The 20,466-nt window shown below is 42.2% G+C and overlaps 8 non-coding genes across 8 annotated transcripts; all 8 read right to left on the bottom strand.

The window, feature by feature from the left end:
• Positions 1-112: 112 nt before the first annotated feature.
• On the bottom strand, positions 113-186 carry TRNAI-AAU (transfer RNA isoleucine (anticodon AAU)). Its single transcript has one exon. It is a non-coding gene; the product is annotated as a tRNA-Ile (tRNA).
• Positions 187-1,354: 1,168 nt separating this feature from the next.
• TRNAI-AAU (transfer RNA isoleucine (anticodon AAU)) lies at positions 1,355-1,428 on the bottom strand. Its single transcript has one exon. It is a non-coding gene; the product is annotated as a tRNA-Ile (tRNA).
• Positions 1,429-4,962: 3,534 nt separating this feature from the next.
• Positions 4,963-5,036, bottom strand: TRNAI-AAU (transfer RNA isoleucine (anticodon AAU)). Its single transcript has one exon. It is a non-coding gene; the product is annotated as a tRNA-Ile (tRNA).
• Positions 5,037-8,139: 3,103 nt separating this feature from the next.
• TRNAI-AAU (transfer RNA isoleucine (anticodon AAU)) lies at positions 8,140-8,213 on the bottom strand. The gene has a single exon. It is a non-coding gene; the product is annotated as a tRNA-Ile (tRNA).
• Positions 8,214-9,578: 1,365 nt separating this feature from the next.
• TRNAI-AAU (transfer RNA isoleucine (anticodon AAU)) lies at positions 9,579-9,652 on the bottom strand. The gene has a single exon. It is a non-coding gene; the product is annotated as a tRNA-Ile (tRNA).
• Positions 9,653-15,040: 5,388 nt separating this feature from the next.
• Positions 15,041-15,114, bottom strand: TRNAI-AAU (transfer RNA isoleucine (anticodon AAU)). Its single transcript has one exon. It is a non-coding gene; the product is annotated as a tRNA-Ile (tRNA).
• A 1,999-nt stretch (positions 15,115-17,113) lies between these two features.
• TRNAI-AAU (transfer RNA isoleucine (anticodon AAU)) lies at positions 17,114-17,187 on the bottom strand. The gene has a single exon. It is a non-coding gene; the product is annotated as a tRNA-Ile (tRNA).
• A 1,365-nt stretch (positions 17,188-18,552) lies between these two features.
• On the bottom strand, positions 18,553-18,626 carry TRNAI-AAU (transfer RNA isoleucine (anticodon AAU)). The gene has a single exon. It is a non-coding gene; the product is annotated as a tRNA-Ile (tRNA).
• Between the last annotated feature and the right edge of the window lie 1,840 nt (positions 18,627-20,466).

Here is a 20,466-nt window from a genome sequence, read left to right as displayed (position 1 = left end):
TGGACAAAGAAGGTTAAATGCATCTCATTGGTCATTAGTAACTCTAAAGCTGTGAGTGCCAATTCTGCATCAATCTCATGCTTATGCAGAAATATTTCCCAAAATGACAAAGTGGCCAATACGGGGATCAAACCCATAACCTTGGCGTTATTAGCACCATGCTCTAACCAACTGAGCTAACCGGCCAGCTGAGAGGCATATTTCTGACTGGAGCATAAGAGGCCAGTTGCAGGGGGATTTTTTCTTCCCTTGGAAAAAAAATGCCTTACTCATTCACACATAAAACCCTTATCCTCACAACAACCTAAAGAAAAACTACATGTGATCTGAAGGAAATTCATGAATATGACAATTATCTTCAAACTGACTTGTAGCCTGCATCACATTTAAGTAGAACTGGGACAAAGAAGGTTAAATGCATCTCATTGGAAGTCCCGCAGCAGTACTGACCCGTGACCATTTATGGACTGCTGCTTGAAACAAAACAGCAAACTAGTCATAGTAAATCTAAAGCTGTGGGTGGGAATTCTGCATCAATCTCATGCTTCTGCAGAAATATTTCCCAAATTGACAAAGTGGCCAATACTGGCATCAAATTCGCTAACTTGGCGTGATTAGCACCATGCTCAGTCAGAAAAAGTATGCCTTCTGACTGGAGCATAGGAGGGAGGCCAGTTGCAGGGGGATTTTTTCTAACCTTGGAAAAAAAATGCCTAACTCATTCACACATACAACCCTTATCCTCACAACAACCTAAAGAAAAACTACATGTGATCTGAAGGAAATTCATGAATATTACAATTATCTTCAAACTGACTTGTGGCCTGCATCACATTTAAGTAGAACTGGGACAAAGAAGGTTAAATGCATCTCATTGGAAGTGCCGCAGCAGTACTGACCTGTGACCATTTATGGACTGCTGCTTGAAACAAAACAGCAAACTAGTCATAGTAAATCTAAAGCTGTGGGTGGGAATTCTGCATCAATCTCATGCTTCTGCAGAAATATTTCCCAAATTGACAAAGTGGCCAATGCTGGGATCAAATTCGCTAACTTGGCGTGATTAGCACAATGCTCAGTCAGAAAAAGTACGCCTTCTGACTGGAGCATAGGAGGGAGGCCAGTTGCGGGGGGAGTTTACTTCCCTTGAAAGAAAATGCCTAACTCATTCACAAATACAACCCTTATCCTCACAACAACATTGGTTATGTCCAGCAGCAGTACTGACCCGTGACCATGTATGCACAGCTGCTTCCAACAAAACAGCAATCTTGTGTTAGTAATTCTAATGCTGTGGGTGCCAATTCTGCATCAATCTCATGCTTCTGCAGAAATATTTCCCAAAATGACAAAGTGGCCAATACAGGGATCGAACCCATGACCTTGGCGTTATTAGCACCACGCTCTAACCAACTGAGCTAACTGGCCAGCTGAGAGCCGTGGTTCTGACTGGAGCATAAGAGGGAGGCCAGTTGCAGGGGGATATCTTCTTCCCTTGGAAAAAAAATGCCTAACTCATTCACAAATACAACCCTTATCCTCACAACAACCTAAAGGAAAACTACATGTGATCTGAAGGAAATTCATGAATATTACAATTATCTTCAAACTGACTTGTGGCCTGCATCACATTTAAGTAGAACTGGGACCAAGAAGGTTAAATGCATCTCATTGGACGTCCCGCAGCAGTACTGACCCGTGACCATTTATAGACTGCTGCTTGAAACAAAACAGCAAACTAGTCATAGTAAATCTAAAGCTGTGGGTGGGAATTCTGCATCAATCTCATGCTTCTGCAGAAATATTTCCCAAATTGACAAAGTGGCCAATGCTGGGATCAAATTCGCTAACTTGGCGTGATTAGCACCATGCTCAGTCAGAAAAAGTAAGCCTTCTGACTGGAGCATAGGAGGGAGGCCAGTTGCAGGGGGGAGTTTTCTTCCCTTGAAAGAAAATGCCTAACTCATTCACAAATACAACCCTTATCCTCACAACAACATTGGTTATGTCCCCCAGCAGTACTGACCCGTGACCATGTATGCACAGCTGCTTTCCAACAAAACAGCAATCTTGTGTTAGTAACTCTAAAGCTGTGAGTCCCTAACTCATTCACACATAAAACCCTTATCCTCACAACAACCTAAAGAAAAACTACATGTGATCTGAAGGAAATTCACGAATATGACAATTGTCTTCAAACTGACTTGTAGCCTGCATCACATTTAAGTAGAACTGGGACAAAGAAGTTTAAATGCATCTCATTGGTCATTAGTAACTCTAAAGCTGTGAGTGCCAATTCTGCATCAATCTCATGCTTCTGCAGAAATATTTCCCAAATTGACAAAGTGGCCAATACTGGGATCAAATTTGCTAACTTGGCGTGATTAGCACCATGCTCAGTCAGAAAAAGTATGCCTTCTGACTCGAGCATAGGAGGGAGGCCAGTTGCAGGGGGTAGTTTTCTTCCCTTGAAAGAAAATGCCTAACTCATTCACAAATACAACCCTTATCCTCACAACAACATTGGTTATGTCCCGCAGCAGTACTGACCCGTGACCATGTATGCACAGCTGCTACCAACAAAACAGAAATCTTGTGTTAGTAACTCTAAAGCTGTGAGTGCCAATTCTGCATCAATCTCATGCTTCTGCAGAAATATTTCCCAAAATGACAAAGTGGCCAATAGGGGGATCGAACCCGTGACCTTGGCGTTATTAGTACCATGCTCTAACCAACTGAGCTAAACGGCCAGCTGAGACTCTTTTTCGGTTGGAAAAAAAATGCCTAACTCATTCACACATAAAACCCTTATCCTCACAACAACCTAAAGAAAAACTACATGTGATCTGAAGGAAATTCATGAATATGACAATTATCTTCAAACTGACTTGTAGCCTGCATCACACTTAAGTAGAACTGGGACAAAGAAGGTTAAATGCATCTCATTGGTCATTTCCCACAGCAGTACTGACCTGTGACCATTTATGGACTGCTGCTTCCAACAAAATAGCAAACTAGTCATAGTAAATCTAAAGCTGTGGATGGGAATTCTGCATCAATCTCATGCTTCTGCAGAAATATTTCCCAAAATGACAAAGTGGCCAATACTGACCTTGGCGTTATTAGCACAAAGCTCTAACCAACTGAGCTAACCGGCCAGCTGAGAGGCATATTTCTGACTGGACCATAAGAGGGAGGCCAGTTGCAGGGGGATTTTTTCTTCCCTTGGAAAGAAAATGCCTAACTCATTCACACATAAAACCCTTATCCTCACAACAACCTAAAGAAAAAGTACATGTGATCTGAAGGAAATTCATGAATTTGACAATTATCTTCAAACTGACTTGTAGCCTGCATCACATTTAAGTAGAACTGGGACAAAGAAGGTTAAATGCATCTCATTGGTCATTTCCCACAGCAGTACTGACCTGTGACCATTTATGGACTGCTGCTTCCAACAAAACAGCAAACTAGTCATAGTAAATCTAAAGCTGTGGGTGGGAATTCTGCATCAATCTCATGCTTCTGCAGAAATATTTCCCAAATTGACAAAGTGGCCAATACTGGGATCAAATTCGCTAACTTGGCTTTATTAGCACCATGCTCAGTCAGAAAAAGTATGCCTTCTGACTGGAGCATAGGAGGGAGGCCAGTTGCAGGGGGGAGTTTTCTTCCTTTGAAAGAAAATGACTAACTCATTCACAAATACAACCCTTATCCTCACAACAACATTGGTTATGTCCGCAGCAGTACTGACCCGTGACTATGTATGCACAGCTGCTTCCAACAAAACAGCAATCTTGTGTTAGTAACTCTAAAGCTGTGAGTGCCAATTCTGCATCAATCTCATCCTTCTGCAGAAATATTTCCCAAAATGACAAAGTGGCCAATACGGGGATCTTACCCGTGACCTTGGCGTTATTAGCACCACTCTCTAACCAACTGAGCTAACCAGCCATCTGAGAGTCTTTTTCCCTTGGAAAAAAATGCCTAACTCATTCACACATAAAACCCTTATCCTCACAACAACCTAAAGAAAAACTACATGTGATCTGAAGGAAATTCATGAATATGACAATTATCTTCAAACTGACTTGTAGCCTGCATCACATTTAAGTAGAACTGGGACAAAGAAGGTTAAATGCATCTCATTGGTCATTTCCCACAGCAGTACTGACCTGTGACCATTTATGGACTGCTGCTTCCAACAAAACAGCAAACTTGTCATAGTAAATCTAAAGCTGTGGGTGGGAATTCTGCATCAAACTCATGCTTCTGCAGAAATATTTCCCAAATTGACAAAGTGGCCAATACTGGGATCAAATTCGCTAACTTGGCGTGATTAGCACCATGCTCAGTCAGAAAAAGTATGCCTTCTGACTGGAGCATAGGAGGGAGGCCAGTTGCAGGGGGGAGTTTTCTTCCCTTGAAAGAAAATGCCTAACTCATTCACAAATACAACCCTTATCCTCACAACAACATTGGTTATGTCCGCAGTAGTACTGACCCGTGACTATGTATGCACAGCTGCTTCCAACAAAACAGCAATCTTGTGTTAGTAACTCTAAAGCTGTGAGTGCCAATTCTGCATCAATCTCATCCTTCTGCAGAAATATTTCCCAAATTGACAAAGTGGCCAATACTGGGATCAAATTCGCTAATTTGGCGTGATTAGCACCATGCTCAGTCAGAAAAAGTATGCCTTCTGACTGGAGCATAGGAGGGAGGCCAGTTGCAGGGGGGAGTTTTCTTCCCTTGAAAGAAAATGCCTAACTCATTCACAAATACAACCCTTATCCTCACAACAACATTGGTTATGTCCGCAGCAGTACTGACCCGTGACTATGTATGCACAGCTGCTTCCAACAAAACAGCAATCTTGTGTTAGAAACTCTAAAGCTGTGATCGCCAATTCTGCATCAATCTCATCCTTCTGCAGAAATATTTCCCAAAATGACAAAGTGGCCAATACGGGGATCGAACCCGTGACCTTGGCGTTATTAGCACCATGCTCTAACCAACTGAGCTAACCGACCAGCTGAGATGCATATTTCTGACTGGAGTATAAGAGGGAGGCCAGTTGCAGGGGGATTTTTTCTTCCCTTGGAAAAAAAATGCCTAACTCATTCACACATAAAACCCTTATCCTCACAACAACCTAAAGAAAAACTACATGTGATCTGAAGGAAATTCACGAATATGACAATTATCTTCAAACTGACTTGTAGCCTGCATCACATTTAAGTAGAACTGGGACAAAGAAGGTTAAATGCATCTCATTGGTCATTTCCCACAGCAGTACTGACCTGTGACCATTTATGGACTGCTGCTTCCAACAAAACAGGAAACTAGTCATAGTAAATCTAAAGCTGTCGGTGGGAATTCTGCATCAATCTCATGCTTCTGCAGAAATATTTCCCAAATTGACAAAGTGGCCAATACTGGGATCAAATTCGCTAACTTGGCGTGATTAGCACCATGCTCAGTCAGAAAAAGTATGCCTTCTGACTGGAGCATAGGAGGGAGGCCAGTTGCAGGGGGGAGTTTTCTTCCCTTGAAAGAAAATGCCTAACTCATTCACAAATACAACCCTTATCCTCACAACAACATTGGTTATGTCCGCAGCAGTACTGACCCGTGACTATGTATGCACAGCTGCTTCCAACAAAACAGCAATCTTGTGTTAGAAACTCTAAAGCTGTGATCGCCAATTCTGCATCAATCTCATCCTTCTGCAGAAATATTTCCCAAAATGACAAAGTGGCCAATACGGGGATCGAACCAGTGACCTTGGCATTATTAGCACCATGCTCTAACCAACTGAGCTAACCGACCAGCTGAGATGCATATTTCTGACTGGAGTATAAGAGGGAGGCCAGTTGCAGGGGGATTTTTTCTTCCCTTGGAAAAAAAATGCCTAACTCATTCACACATAAAACCCTTATCCTCACAACAACCTAAAGAAAAACTACATGTGATCTGAAGGAAATTCACGAATATGACAATTATCTTCAAACTGACTTGTAGCCTGCATCACATTTAAGTAGAACTGGGACAAAGAAGGTTAAATGCATCTCATTGGTCATTTCCCACAGCAGTACTGACCTGTGACCATTTATGGACTGCTGCTTCCAACAAAACAGGAAACTAGTCATAGTAAATCTAAAGCTGTCCGTGGGAATTCTGCATCAATCTCATGCTTCTGCAGAAATATTTCCCAAATTGACAAAGTGGCCAATACTGGGATCAAATTCGCTAACTTGGCGTGATTAGCACCATGCTCAGTCAGAAAAAGTATGCCTTCTGACTGGAGCATAGGAGGGAGGCCAGTTGCAGGGGGGAGTTTTCTTCCCTTGAAAGAAAATGCCTAATTCATTCACAAATACAACCCTTATCCTCACAACAACATTAGTTATGTCCGCAGCAGTACTGACCCGTGACTATGTATGCACAGCTGCTTCCAACAAAACAGCAATCTTGTGTTAGTAACTCTAAAGCTGTGAGTGCCAATTGTGCATCAATCTCATCCTTCTGTAGAAATATTTCCCAAAATGACAAAGTGGCCAATACGGGGATCGAACCCGTGACACCACGCTCTAACCAACTGAGCTAACCAGCCAGCTGAGAGGCATATTTCTGACTGGAGCATAAGAGGGAGGCCAGTTGCAGGGGGACTTTTTCTTCCCTTGGAAAAAAAATACCTAACTCATTCACACATAAAACCCTTATCCTCACAACAACCTAAAGAAAAACTACATGTGATCTGAAGGAAATTCACGAATATGACAATTATCTTCAAACTGACTTGTAGCCTGCATCACATTTAAGTAGAACTGGGACAAAGAAGGTTAAATGCATCTCATTGGTCATTTCCCACAGCAGTACTGACCTGTGACCATTTATGGACTGCTGCTTCCAACAAAACAGCAAACTAGTCATAGTAAATATAAAGCTGTGGGTGGGAATTCTGCATCAATCTCATGCTTCTGCAGAAATATTTCCCAAATTGACAAAGTGGCCAATACTGGCATCAAATCTGCTAACTTGGCGTGATTAGCACCATGCTCAGTCAGAAAAAGGATGCCTTCTGACTGGAGCATAGGAGGGAGGCCAGTTGCAGGGGGGAGTTTTCTTCCCTTGAAAGAAAATGCCTAACTCATTCACAAATACAACCCTTATCCTCACAACAACATTGGTTATGTCCCGCAGCAGTACTGACCCGTGACCATGTATGCACAGCTGCTTCCAACAAAACAGCAATCTTGTGTTAGTAACTCTGAAGCTGTGAGTGCCAATTCTGCATCAATCTCATGCTTCTGCAGAAATATTTCCCAAAATGACAAGGAGGCCAATACGGGGACCCGTGACCTTGCCATTATTAGCACCACGCTCTAACCAAATGAGCTAAACAGCCAGCTGATAGTTTTGTTTCTGACTCAAGCATAAGCAGGAGGCCAGTTGTAGGGGGATGTTTTCTTCCCTTGGAAAACAAATGCCTAACTCATTCACACATAAAACCCTTATCCTCACAACAACCTAAAGAAAAACTACATGTGATCTGAAGGAAATTCACGAATATGACAATTATCTTCAAACTGACTTGTAGCCTGCATCACATTTAAGTAGAACTGGGAGAAAGAAGGTTAAATGCATCTCATTGGTCATTTCCCACAGCAGTACTGACCTGTGACCATTTATGGACTGCTGCTTCCAACAAAACAGGAAACTAGTCATAGTAAATCTAAAGCTGTGGGTGGGAATTCTGCATCAATCTCATGCTTCTGCAGAAATATTTCCCAAATTGACAGAGTGGCCAATACTGGGATCAAATTCGCTAACTTGGCGTGATTAGCACCATGCTCAGTCAGAAAAAGTATGCCTTCTGACTGGAGCAAGGGAGGGAGGCCAGTTGCAGGGGGGAGTTTTCTTCCCTTGAAAGAAAATGCCTAACTCATTCACAAATACAACCCTTATCCTCACAACAACATTAGTTATGTCTGCAGCAGTACTGACCCGTGACTATGTATGCACAGCTGCTTCCAACAAAACAGCAATCTTGTGTTAGTAACTCTAAAGCTGTGAGTGCCAATTCTGCATCAATCTCATCCTTCTGCAGAAATATTTCCCAAAATGACAAAGTGGCCAATACGGGGATCGAACCCGTGACCTTGGTGTTATTAGCACCGCGCTCTAACCAACTGAGCTAACCGGCCAGCTGAGAGTCCTGTTTCTGACTGGAGCATAAGAGGGAGGCCAGTTGCAGGGGGATTTTTTCTTCCCTTGGAAAAAAATACCTAACTCATTCACACATAAAACCCTTATCGTCACAACAACCTAAAGAAAAACTACATGTGATCTGAAGGAAATTCATGAATATGACAATTATCTTCAAACTGACTTGTAGCCTGCATCACATTTAAGTAGAACTGGGACAAAGAAGGTTAAATGCATCTCATTGGAAGTCCCGCAGCAGTACTGACCTGTGACCATTTATGGACTGCTGCTTCCAACAAAACAGGAAACTAGTCATAGTAAATCTAAAGCTGTGGGTGGGAATTCTGCATCAATCTCATGCTTCTGCAGAAATATTTCCCAAATTGACAAAGTGGCCAATACTGGGATCAAATTCGCTAACTTGGCGTGATTAGCACCATGCTCAGTCAGAAAAAGTATGCCTTCTGACTGGAGCATAGGAGGGAGGCCAGTTGCAGGGGGGAGTTTTCTTCCCTTGAAAGAAAATGCCTAACTCATTCACACATACAACCCTTATCCTCACAACAACCTAAAGAAAAACTACATGTGATCTGAAGGAAATTCATGAATATTACAATTATCTTCAAACTGACTTGTGGCCTGCATCACATTTAAGTAGAACTGGGACAAAGAAGGTTAAATGCATCTCATTGGAAGTGCCGCAGCAGTACTGACCCGTGACCATTTATGGACTGCTGCTTGAAACATAACAGCAAACTTGTCATAGTAAATCTGAAGTTGTGGGTGGGAATTCTGCATCAATCTTATGCTTCTGCAGAAATATTTCCCAAATTGACAAAGTGGCCAATGCTGGGATCAAATTCGCTAACTTGGCGTGATTAGCACTATGCTCAGTCAGAAAAAGTAAGCCTTCTGACTGGAGCATAGGAGGGAGGCCAGTTGCAGGGGGGAGTTTTCTTCCCTTGAAAGAAAATGCCTAACTCATTCACAAATACAACCCTTATCCTCACAACAACATTGGTTATGTCCCGCAGCAGTACTGACCCGTGACCATGTATGCACAGCTGCTTTCCAACAAAACAGCAATCTTGTGTTAGTAACTCTAAAGCTGTGAGTCCCTAACTCATTCACACATAAAACCCTTATCCTCACAACAACCTAAAGAAAAACTACATGTGATCTGAAGGAAATTCACGAATATGACAATTGTCTTCAAACTGACTTGTAGCCTGCATCACATTTAAGTAGAACTGGGACAAAGAAGTTTAAATGCATCTCATTGGTCATTAGTAACTCTAAAGCTGTGAGTGCCAATTCTGCATCAATCTCATGCTTCTGCAGAAATATTTCCCAAAATAACAAAGTGGCCAATACGGGGATCAAACCCGTAACCTTGGCGTTATTAGCACCATGCTCTAACCAACTGAGCTAACCGGCCAGCTGAGAGTCCTGTTACTGACTGGAGCATAAGAGGGAGGCCAGTTGCAGGGGGATTTTTTCTTCCCTTGGAAAAAAATGCCTAACTCATTCACACATAAAACCCTTATTCTCACAACAACCTAAAGAAAAACTACATGTGATCTGAAGGAAATTCATGAATATGACAATTATCTTCAAACTGACTTGTAGCCAGCATCACATTTAAGTAGAACTGGGACAAAGAAGGTTAAATGCATCTCATTGGAAGTCCCGCAGCAGTACTGACCCGTGACCATTTATGGACTGCTGCTTGAAACAAAACAGCAAACTAGTCATAGTAAATCTAAAGCTGTGGGTGGGAATTCTGCATCAATCTCATGCTTCTGCAGAAATATTTCCCAAATTGACAAAGTGGCCAATACTGGCATCAAATTCGCTAACTTGGCGTGATTAGCACCATGCTCAGTCAGAAAAAGTATGCCTTCTTACTGGAGCATAGGAGGGAGGCCAGTTGCAGGGGGATTTTTTCTAACCTTGGAAAAAAAATGCCTAACTCATTCACACATACAACCCTTATCCTCACAACAACCTAAAGAAAAACTACATGTGATCTGAAGGAAATTCATGAATATTACAATTATCTTCAAACTGACTTGTGGCCTGCATCACATTTAAGTAGAACTGGGACAAAGAAGGTTAAATGCATCTCATTGGAAGTGCCGCAGCAGTACTGACCCGTGACCATTTATGGGATGCTGCTTGAAACAAAACAGCAAACTAGTCATAGTAAATCTGAAGTTGTGGGTGGGAATTCTGCATCAATCTCATGCTTCTGCAGAAATATTTCCCAAATTGACAAAGTGGCCAATGCTGGGATCAAATTCGCTAACTTGGCGTGATTAGCACAATGCTCAGTCAGAAAAAGTACGCCTTCTGACTGGGGCATAGGAGGGAGGCCAGTTGCAGGGGGAGTTTACTTCCCTTGAAAGAAAATGCCTAACTCATTCACAAATACAACCCTTATCCTCACAACAACATTGGTTATGTCCCGCAGCAGTACTGACCCGTGACCATGTATGCACAGCTGCTTCCAACAAAACAGCAATCTTGTGTTAGTAATTCTAATGCTGTGGGTGCCAATTCTGCATCAATCTCATGCTTCTGAAGAAATATTTCCCAAAATGACAAAGTGGCCAATACAGGGATCAAACCCATGACCTTGGCGTTATTAGCACCATGCTCTAACCAACTGAGCTAACTGGCCAGCTGAGAGCCGTGGTTCTGACTGGAGCATAAGAGGGAGGCCAGTTGCAGGGGGATATTTTCTTCCCTTGGAAAAAAAATGCCTAACTCATTCACAAATACAACCCTTATCCTCACAACAACCTAAAGGAAAACTACATGTGATCTGAAGGAAATTCATGAATATTACAATTATCTTCAAACTGACTTGTGGCCTGCATCACATTTAAGTAGAACTGGGACCAAGAAGGTTAAATGCATCTCATTGGACGTCCCGCAGCAGTACTGACCCGTGACCAATTATAGACTGCTGCTTGAAACAAAACAGCAAACTAGTCATAGTAAATCTAAAGCTGTGGGTGGGAATTCTGCATCAATCTCATGCTTCTGCAGAAATATTTCCCAAATTGACAAAGTGGCCAATACTGGGATCAAATTTGCTAACTTGGTGTGATTAGCACCATGCTCAGTCAGAAAAAGTATGCCATCTGACTCGAGCATAGGAGGGAGGCCAGTTGCAGGGGGTAGTTTTCTTCCCTTGAAAGAAAATGCCTAACTCATTCACAAATACAACCCTTATCCTCACAACAACATTGGTTATGTCCCGCAGCAGTACTGACCCGTGACCATGTATGCACAGCTGCTACCAACAAAACAGAAATCTTGTGTTAGTAACTCTAAAGCTGTGAGTGCCAATTCTGCATCAATCTCATGCTTCTGCAGAAATATTTCCCAAAATGACAAAGTGGCCAATAGGGGGATCGAACCCGTGACCTTGGCGTTATTAGTACCACGCTCTAACCAACTGAGCTAAACGGCCAGCTGAGAGTCTTTTTCCCTTGGAAAAAAAATGCCTAACTCATTCACACATAAAACCCTTATCCTCACAACAACCTAAAGAAAAACTACATGTGATCTGAAGGAAATTCATGAATATGACAATTATCTTCAAACTGACTTGTAGCCTGCATCACACTTAAGTAGAACTGGGACAAAGAAGGTTAAATGCATCTCATTGGTCATTTCCCACAGCAGTACTGACCTGTGACCATTTATGGACTGCTGCTTCCAACAAAACAGCAAACTAGTCATAGTAAATCTAAAGCTGTGGGTGGGAATTCTGCATCAATCTCATGCTTCTGCAGAAATATTTCCCAAATTGACAAAGTGGCCAATACTGGGATCAAATTCGCTAACTTGGCGTGATTAGCACCATGCTCAGTCAGAAAAAGTATGCCTTCTGACTGGAGCAAGGGAGGGAGGCCAGTTGCAGGGGGGAGTTTTCTTCCCTTGAAAGAAAATGCCTAACTCATTCACAAATACAACCTTTATCCTCACAACAACATTAGTTATGTCTGCAGCAGTACTGACCCGTGACTATGTATGCACAGCTGCTTCCAACAAAACAGCAATCTTGTGTTAGTAACTCTAAAGCTGTGAGTGCCAATTCTGCATCAATCTCATCCTTCTGCAGAAATATTTCCCAAAATGACAAAGTGGCCAATACGGGGATCGAACCCGTGACCTTGGCGTTATTAGCACCACGCTCTAACCAACTGAGCGGCATATTTCTGAATGGAGCATAAGAGGGAGGCCAGTTGCAGGGGGATTTTTTCTTCCCTTGGAAAAAAATACCTAACTCATTCACACATAAAACCCTTATCCTCACAACAACCTAAAGAAAAACTTCATGTGATCTGAAGGAAATTCATGAATATGACAATTATCTTCAAACTGACTTGTAGCCTGCATCACATTTAAGTAGAACTGGGACAAAGAAGGTTAAATGCATCTCATTGGAAGTCCCGCAGCAGTACTGACCCGTGACCATTTATGGACTGCTGCTTGAACCAAAACAGCAAACTAGTCATAGTAAATCTAAAGCTGTGGGTGGGAATTCTCCATCAATCTCATGCTTCTGCAGAAATATTTCCCAAATTGACAAAGTGGCCAATACTGGGATCAAATTCGCTAACTTGGCGTGATTAGCACCATGCTCAGTCAGAAAAAGTATGCCTTCTGACTGGAGCATAGGAGGGAGGCCAGTTGCAGGGGGATTTTTTCTAACCTTGGAAAAAAAATGCCTAACTCATTCACACATACAACCCTTATCCTCACAACAACCTAAAGAAAAACTACATGTGATCTGAAGGAAATTCATGAATATTACAATTATCTTCAAACTGACTTGTGGCCTGCATCACATTTAAGTAGAACTGGGACAAAGAAGGTTAAATGCATCTCATTGGAAGTGCCGCAGCAGTACTGACCCGTGACCATTTATGGACTGCTGCTTGAAACATAACAGCAAACTTGTCATAGTAAATCTAAAGCTGTGGGTGGGAATTCTGCATCAATCTCATGCTTCTGCAGAAATATTTCCCAAATTGACAAAGTGGCCAATGCTGGGATCAAATTCGCTAACTTGGCGTGATTAGCACCATGCTCAGTCAGAAAAAGTACGCCTTCTGACTGGAGCATAGGAGGGAGGCCAGTTGCAGGGGGGAGTTTTCTTCCCTTGAAAGAAAATGCCTAACTCATTCACAAATACAACTCTTATCCTCACAACAACATTGGTTATGTCCCCCAGCAGTACTGACCCGTGACCATGTATGCACAGCTGCTTTCCAACAAAACAGCAATCTTTTGTTAGTAACTCTAAAGCTGTGAGTCCCTAACTCATTCACACATAAAACCCTTATCCTCACAACAACCTAAAGAAAAACTACATGTGATCTGAAGGAAATTCACGAATATGACAATTGTCTTCAAACTGACTTGTAGCCTGCATCACATTTAAGTAGAACTGGGACAAAGAAGTTTAAATGCATCTCATTGGTCATTAGTAACTCTAAAGCTGTGAGTGCCAATTCTGCATCAATTTCATGCTTCTGCAGAAATATTTCCCAAAATGACAAAGTGGCCAATACAGGGATCAAACCCGTAACCTTGGCGTTATTAGCACCATGCTCTAACCAACTGAGCTAACCGGCCAGCTGAGAATCCTTTTTCTGACTGGAGCATAAGAGGGAGGCCAGTTGCAGGGGGATTTTTTCTTCCCTTGGAAAAAAATGCCTAACTCATTCACACATAAAACCCTTATCCTCACAACAACCTAAAGAAAAACTACATGTGATCTGAAGGAAATTCATTAATATGACAATTATCTTCAAACTGACTTGTAGCCTGCATCACATTTAAGTAGAACTGGGACAAAGAAGGTTAAATGCATCTCATTGGAAGTCCCGCAGCAGTACTGACCCGTGACCATTTATGGACTGCTGCTTGAAACAAAACAGCAAACTAGTCATAGTAAATCTAAAGCTGTGGGTGGGAATTCTGCATCAATCTCATGCTTCTGCAGAAATATTTCCCAAATTGACAAAGTGGCCAATACTGGCATCAAATTCGCTAACTTGGCGTGATTAGCACCATGCTCAGTCAGAAAAAGTATGCCTTCTGACTGGAGCATAGGAGGGAGGCCAGTTGCAGGGGGATTTTTTCTAACCTTGGAAAAAAAATGCCTAACTCATTCACACATACAACCCTTATCCTCACAACAACCTAAAGAAAAACTACATGTGATCTGAAGGAAATTCATGAATATTACAATTATCTTCAAACTGACTTGTGGCCTGCATCACATTTAAGTAGAACTGGGACAAAGAAGGTTAAATGCATCTCATTGGAAGTGCCGCAGCAGTACTGACCCGTGACCATTTATGCGATGCTGCTTGAAACAAAACAGCAAACTAGTCATAGTAAATCTAAAGCTGTGGGTGGGAATTCTGCATCAATCTCATGCTTCTGCAGAAATATTTCCCAAATTGACAAAGTGGCCAATGCTGGGATCAAATTCGCTAACTTGGCGTGATTAGCACAATGCTCAGTCAGAAAAAGTACGCCTTCTGACTGGAGCATAGGAGGGAGGCCAGTTGCGGGGGGAGTTTACTTCCCTTGAAAGAAAATGCCTAACTCATTCACAAATACAACCCTTATCCTCACAACAACATTGGTTATGTCCCGCAGCAGTACTGACCCGTGACCATGTATGCACAGCTGCTTCCAACAAAACAGCAATCTTGTGTTAGTAATTCTAATGCTGTGGGTGCCAATTCTGCATCAATCTCATGCTTCTGCAGAAATATTTCCCAAAATGACAAAGTGGCCAATACAGGGATCGAACCCATGACCTTGGCGTTATTAGCACCACGCTCTAACCAACTGAGCTAACTGGCCAGCTGAGAGCTGTGGTTCTGACTGGAGCATAAGAGGGAGGCCAGTTGCAGGGGGATATTTTCTTCCCTTGGAAAAAAAATGCCTAACTCATTCACAAATACAACCCTTATCCTCACAACAACCTAAAGGAAAACTACATGTGATCTGAAGGAAATTCATGAATATTACAATTATCTTCAAACTGACTTGTGGCCTGCATCACATTTAAGTAGAACTGGGACCAAGAAGGTTAAATGCATCTCATTGGACGTCCCGCAGCAGTACTGACCCGTGACCATTTATGGACTGCTGCTTGAAACAAAACAGCAAACTAGTCATAGTAAATCTAAAGCTGTGGGTGGGAATTCTGCATCAATCTCATGCTTCTGCAGAAATATTTCCCAAATTGACAAAGTGGCCAATGCTGGGATCAAATTCGCTAACTTGGCGTGATTAGCACCATGCTCAGTCAGAAAAAGTAAGCCTTCTGACTGGAGCATAGTAGGGAGGCCAGTTGCAGGGGGGAGTTTTCTTCCCTTGAAAGAAAATGCCTAACTCATTCACAAATACAACCCTTATCCTCACAACAACATTGGTTATGTCCCCCAGCAGTACTGACCCGTGACCATGTATGCACAGCTGCTTTCAAACAAAACAGCAATCTTGTGTTAGTAACTCTAAAGCTGTGAGTCCCTAACTCATTCACACATAAAACCCTTATCCTCACAACAACCTAAAGAAAAACTACATGTGATCTGAAGGAAATTCACGAATATGACAATTGTCTTCAAACTGACTTGTAGCCTGCATCACATTTAAGTAGAACTGGGACAAAGAAGTTTAAATGCATCTCATTGGTCATTAGTAACTCTAAAGCTGTGAGTGCCAATTCTGCATCAATCTCATGCTTCTGCAGAAATATTTCCCAAATTGACAAAGTGGCCAATACTGGGATCAAATTTGCTAACTTGGCGTGATTAGCACCATGCTCAGTCAGAAAAAGTATGCCTTCTGACTCGAGCATAGGAGGGAGGCCAGTTGCAGGGGGTAGTTTTCTTCCCTTGAAAGAAAATGCCTAACTCATTCACAAATACAACCCTTATCCTCACAATAACATTGGTTATGTCCCGCAGCAGTACTGACCCGTGACCATGTATGCACAGCTGCTACCAACAAAACAGAAATCTTGTGTTAGTAACTCTAAAGCTGTGAGTGCCAATTCTGCATCAATCTCATGCTTCTGCAGAAATATTTCCCAAAATGACAAAGTGGCCAATAGGGGGATCGAACCCGTGACCTTGGCGTTATTAGTACCATGCTCTAACCAACTGAGCTAAACGGCCAGCTGAGAATCTTTTTCCCTTGGAAAAAAAATGCCTAACTCATTCACACATAAAACCCTTATCCTCACAACAACCTAAAGAAAAACTACATGTGATCTGAAGGAAATTCATGAATATGACAATTATCTTCAAACTGACTTGTAGCCTGCATCACACTTAAGTAGAACTGGGACAAAGAAGGTTAAATGCATCTCATTGGTCATTTCCCACAGCAGTACTGACCTGTGACCATTTATGGACTGCTGCTTCCAACAAAACAGCAAACTAGTCATAGTAAATCTAAAGCTGTGGGTGGGAATTCTGCATCAATCTCATGCTTCTGCAGAAATATTTCCCAAATTGACAAAGTGGCCAATACTGGGATCAAATTCGCTAACTTGGCGTGATTAGCACCATGCTCAGTCAGAAAAAGTATGCCTTCTGACTGGAGCAAGGGAGGGAGGCCAGTTGCAGGGGGGAGTTTTCTTCCCTTGAAAGAAAATGCCTAACTCATTCACAAATACAACCTTTATCCTCACAACAACATTAGTTATGTCTGCAGCAGTACTGACCCGTGACTATGTATGCACAGCTGCTTCCAACAAAACAGCAATCTTGTGTTAGTAACTCTAAAGCTGTGAGTGCCAATTCTGCATCAATCTCATCCTTCTGCAGAAATATTTCCCAAAATGACAAAGTGGCCAATACGGGGATCAAACCCGTGACCTTGGTGTTATTAGCACCACGCTCTAACCAACTGAGCTAACCGGCCAGCTGAGAGTCCTGTTTCTGACTGGAGCATAAGAGGGAGGCCAGTTGCAGGGGGATTTTTTCTTCCCTTGGAAAAAAATACCTAACTCATTCACACTTAAAACCCTTATCCTCACAACAACCTAAAGAAAAACTACATGTGATCTGAAGGAAATTCATGAATATGACAATTATCTTCAAACTGACTTGTAGCCTGCATCACATTTAAGTAGAACTGGGACAAAGAAGGTTAAATGCATCTCATTGGAAGTCCCGCAGCAGTACTGACCTGTGACCATTTATGGACTGCTGCTTCCAACAAAACAGGAAACTAGTCATAGTAAATCTAAAGCTGTGGGTGGGAATTCTGCATCAATCTCATGCTTCTGCAGAAATATTTCCCAAATTGACAAAGTGGCCAATACTGGGATCAAATTCGCTAACTTGGCGTGATTAGCACCATGCTCAGTCAGAAAAAGTATGCCTTCTGACTGGAGCATAGGAGGGAGGCCAGTTGCAGGGGGGAGTTTTCTTCCCTTGAAAGAAAATGCCTAACTCATTCACACATACAACCCTTATCCTCACAACAACCTAAAGAAAAACTACATGTGATCTGAAGGAAATTCATGAATATTACAATTATCTTCAAACTGACTTGTGGCCTGCATCACATTTAAGTAGAACTGGGACAAAGAAGGTTAAATGCATCTCATTGGAAGTGCCGCAGCAGTACTGACCCGTGACCATTTATGGACTGCTGCTTGAACCAAAACAGCAAACTTGTCATAGTAAATCTAAAGCTGTGGGTGGGAATTCTGCATCAATCTTATGCTTCTGCAGAAATATTTCCCAAATTGACAAAGTGGCCAATGCTGGGATCAAATTCGCTAACTTGGCGTGATTAGCACCATGCTCAGTCAGAAAAAGTAAGCCTTCTGACTGGAGCATAGGAGGGAGGCCAGTTGCAGGGGGGAGTTTTCTTCCCTTGAAAGAAAATGCCTAACTCATTCACAAATACAACCCTTATCCTCACAACAACATTGGTTATGTCCCGCAGCAGTACTGACCCGTGACCATGTATGCACAGCTGCTTTCCAACAAAACAGCAATCTTGTGTTAGTAACTCTAAAGCTGTGAGTCCCTAACTCATTCACACATAAAACCCTTATCCTCACAACAACCTAAAGAAAAACTACATGTGATCTGAAGGAAATTCACGAATATGACAATTGTCTTCAAACTGACTTGTAGCCTGCATCACATTTAAGTAGAACTGGGACAAAGAAGTTTAAATGCATCTCATTGGTCATTAGTAACTCTAAAGCTGTGAGTGCCAATTCTGCATCAATCTCATGCTTCTGCAGAAATATTTCCCAAAATGACAAAGTGGCCAATACGGGGATCAAACCCGTAACCTTGGCGTTATTAGCACCATGCTCTAACCAACTGAGCTAACCGGCCAGCTGAGAGTCTTGTTACTGACTGGAGCATAAGAGGGAGGCCAGTTGCAGGGGGATTTTTTCTTCCCTTGGAAAAAAATGCCTAACTCATTCACACATAAAACCCTTATCCTCACAACAACCTAAAGAAAAACTACATGTGATCTGAAGGAAATTCATGAATATGACACTTATCTTCAAACTGACTTGTAGCCTGCATCACATTTAAGTAGAACTGGGACAAAGAAGGTTAAATGCATCTCATTGGAAGTCCCGCAGCAGTACTGACCTGTGACCATTTATGGACTGCTGCTTGAAACAAAACAGCAAACTAGTCATAGTAAATCTAAAGCTGTGGGTGGGAATTCTGCATCAATCTCATGCTTCTGCAGAAATATTTCCCAAATTGACAAAGTGGCCAATACTGGCATCAAATTCGCTAACTTGGCGTGATTAGCACCATGCTCAGTCAGAAAAAGTATGCCTTCTGACTGGAGCATAGGAGGGAGGCCAGTTGCAGGGGGATTTTTTCTAACCTTGGAAAAAAAATGCCTAACTCATTCACACATACAACCCTTATCCTCACAACAACCTAAAGAAAAACTCCATGTGATCTGAAGGAAATTCATGAATATTACAATTATCTTCAAACTGACTTGTGGCCTGCGTCACATTTAAGTAGTACTGCGACAAAGAAGGTTAAATGCATCTCATTGGTCATTTCGCACAGCAGTACTGACCTGTGACCATTTATGGACTGCTGCTTCCAACAAAACAGCAATCTTGTGTTAGTAACTCTAAAGCTGTGAGTGCCAATTCTGCATCAATCTCATCCTTCTGCAGAAATATTTCCCAAAATGACAAAGTGACCAATACGGGGATCAAACCTGTGACCTTGGAGTTATTAGCACCACGCTCTAACCAACTGAGCTAACCAGCCAACTGAGAGGATTGTTTCTAACTGGAGCATAAGAGGAGGCCAATCGCAGGGGGATTTTTTCTTCCCTTGGAAAAAAAATGCCTAACTCATTCACACATACAACCCTTATCCTCACAACAACCTAAAGAAAAACTACATGTGATCTGAAGGAAATTCATGAATATTACAACTATCTTCAAACTGACTTGTGGCCTGCATCACATTTAGGTAGAACTGGGACAAAGAAGGTTAAATGCATCTCATTGGCCATTTCCCACAGCAGTACTGACCCGTGACCATTCATTGACTGCTGCTTGAAACAAAACAGCAAACTAGTCATAGTAAATCTAAAGCTGTGGGTGGGAATTCTGCATCAATCTCATGCTTCTGCAGAAATATTTCCCAAATTGACAAAGTGGCCAATGCTGGGATCAAATTCGCTAACTTGGCGTGATTAGCACAATGCTCAGTCAGAAAAAGTACGCCTTCTGACTGGAGCATAGGAGGGAGGCCAGTTGCGGGGGGAGTTTACTTCCCTTGAAAGAAAATGCCTAACTCATTCACAAATACAACCCTTATCCTCACAACAACATTGGTTATGTCCCGCAGCAGTACTGACCCGTGACCATGTATGCACAGCTGCTTCCATCAAAACAGCAATCTTGTGTTAGTAATTCTAATGCTGTGGGTGCCAATTCTGCATCAATCTCATGCTTCTGAAGAAATATTTCCCAAAATGACAAAGTGGCCAATACAGGGATCAAACCCATGACCTTGGCGTTATTAGCACCATGCTCTAACCAACTGAGCTAACGGGCCAGCTGAGAGCCGTGGTTCTGACTGGAGCATAAGAGGGAGGCCAGTTGCAGGGGGATATTTTCTTCCCTTGGAAAAAAAATGCCTAACTCATTCACAAATACAACCCTTATCCTCACAACAACAT

The sequence above is a fragment of the Ambystoma mexicanum genome, chromosome 1p, assembly GCF_040938575.1.
Source record: "Ambystoma mexicanum isolate Mex_15411 chromosome 1p, UKY_AmexF1_1, whole genome shotgun sequence".
NCBI lineage: Eukaryota > Metazoa > Chordata > Amphibia > Caudata > Ambystomatidae > Ambystoma > Ambystoma mexicanum.
Note: the sequence above shows the minus strand (reverse complement) of the source record. Positions and strands in the feature narration are given on the sequence as shown.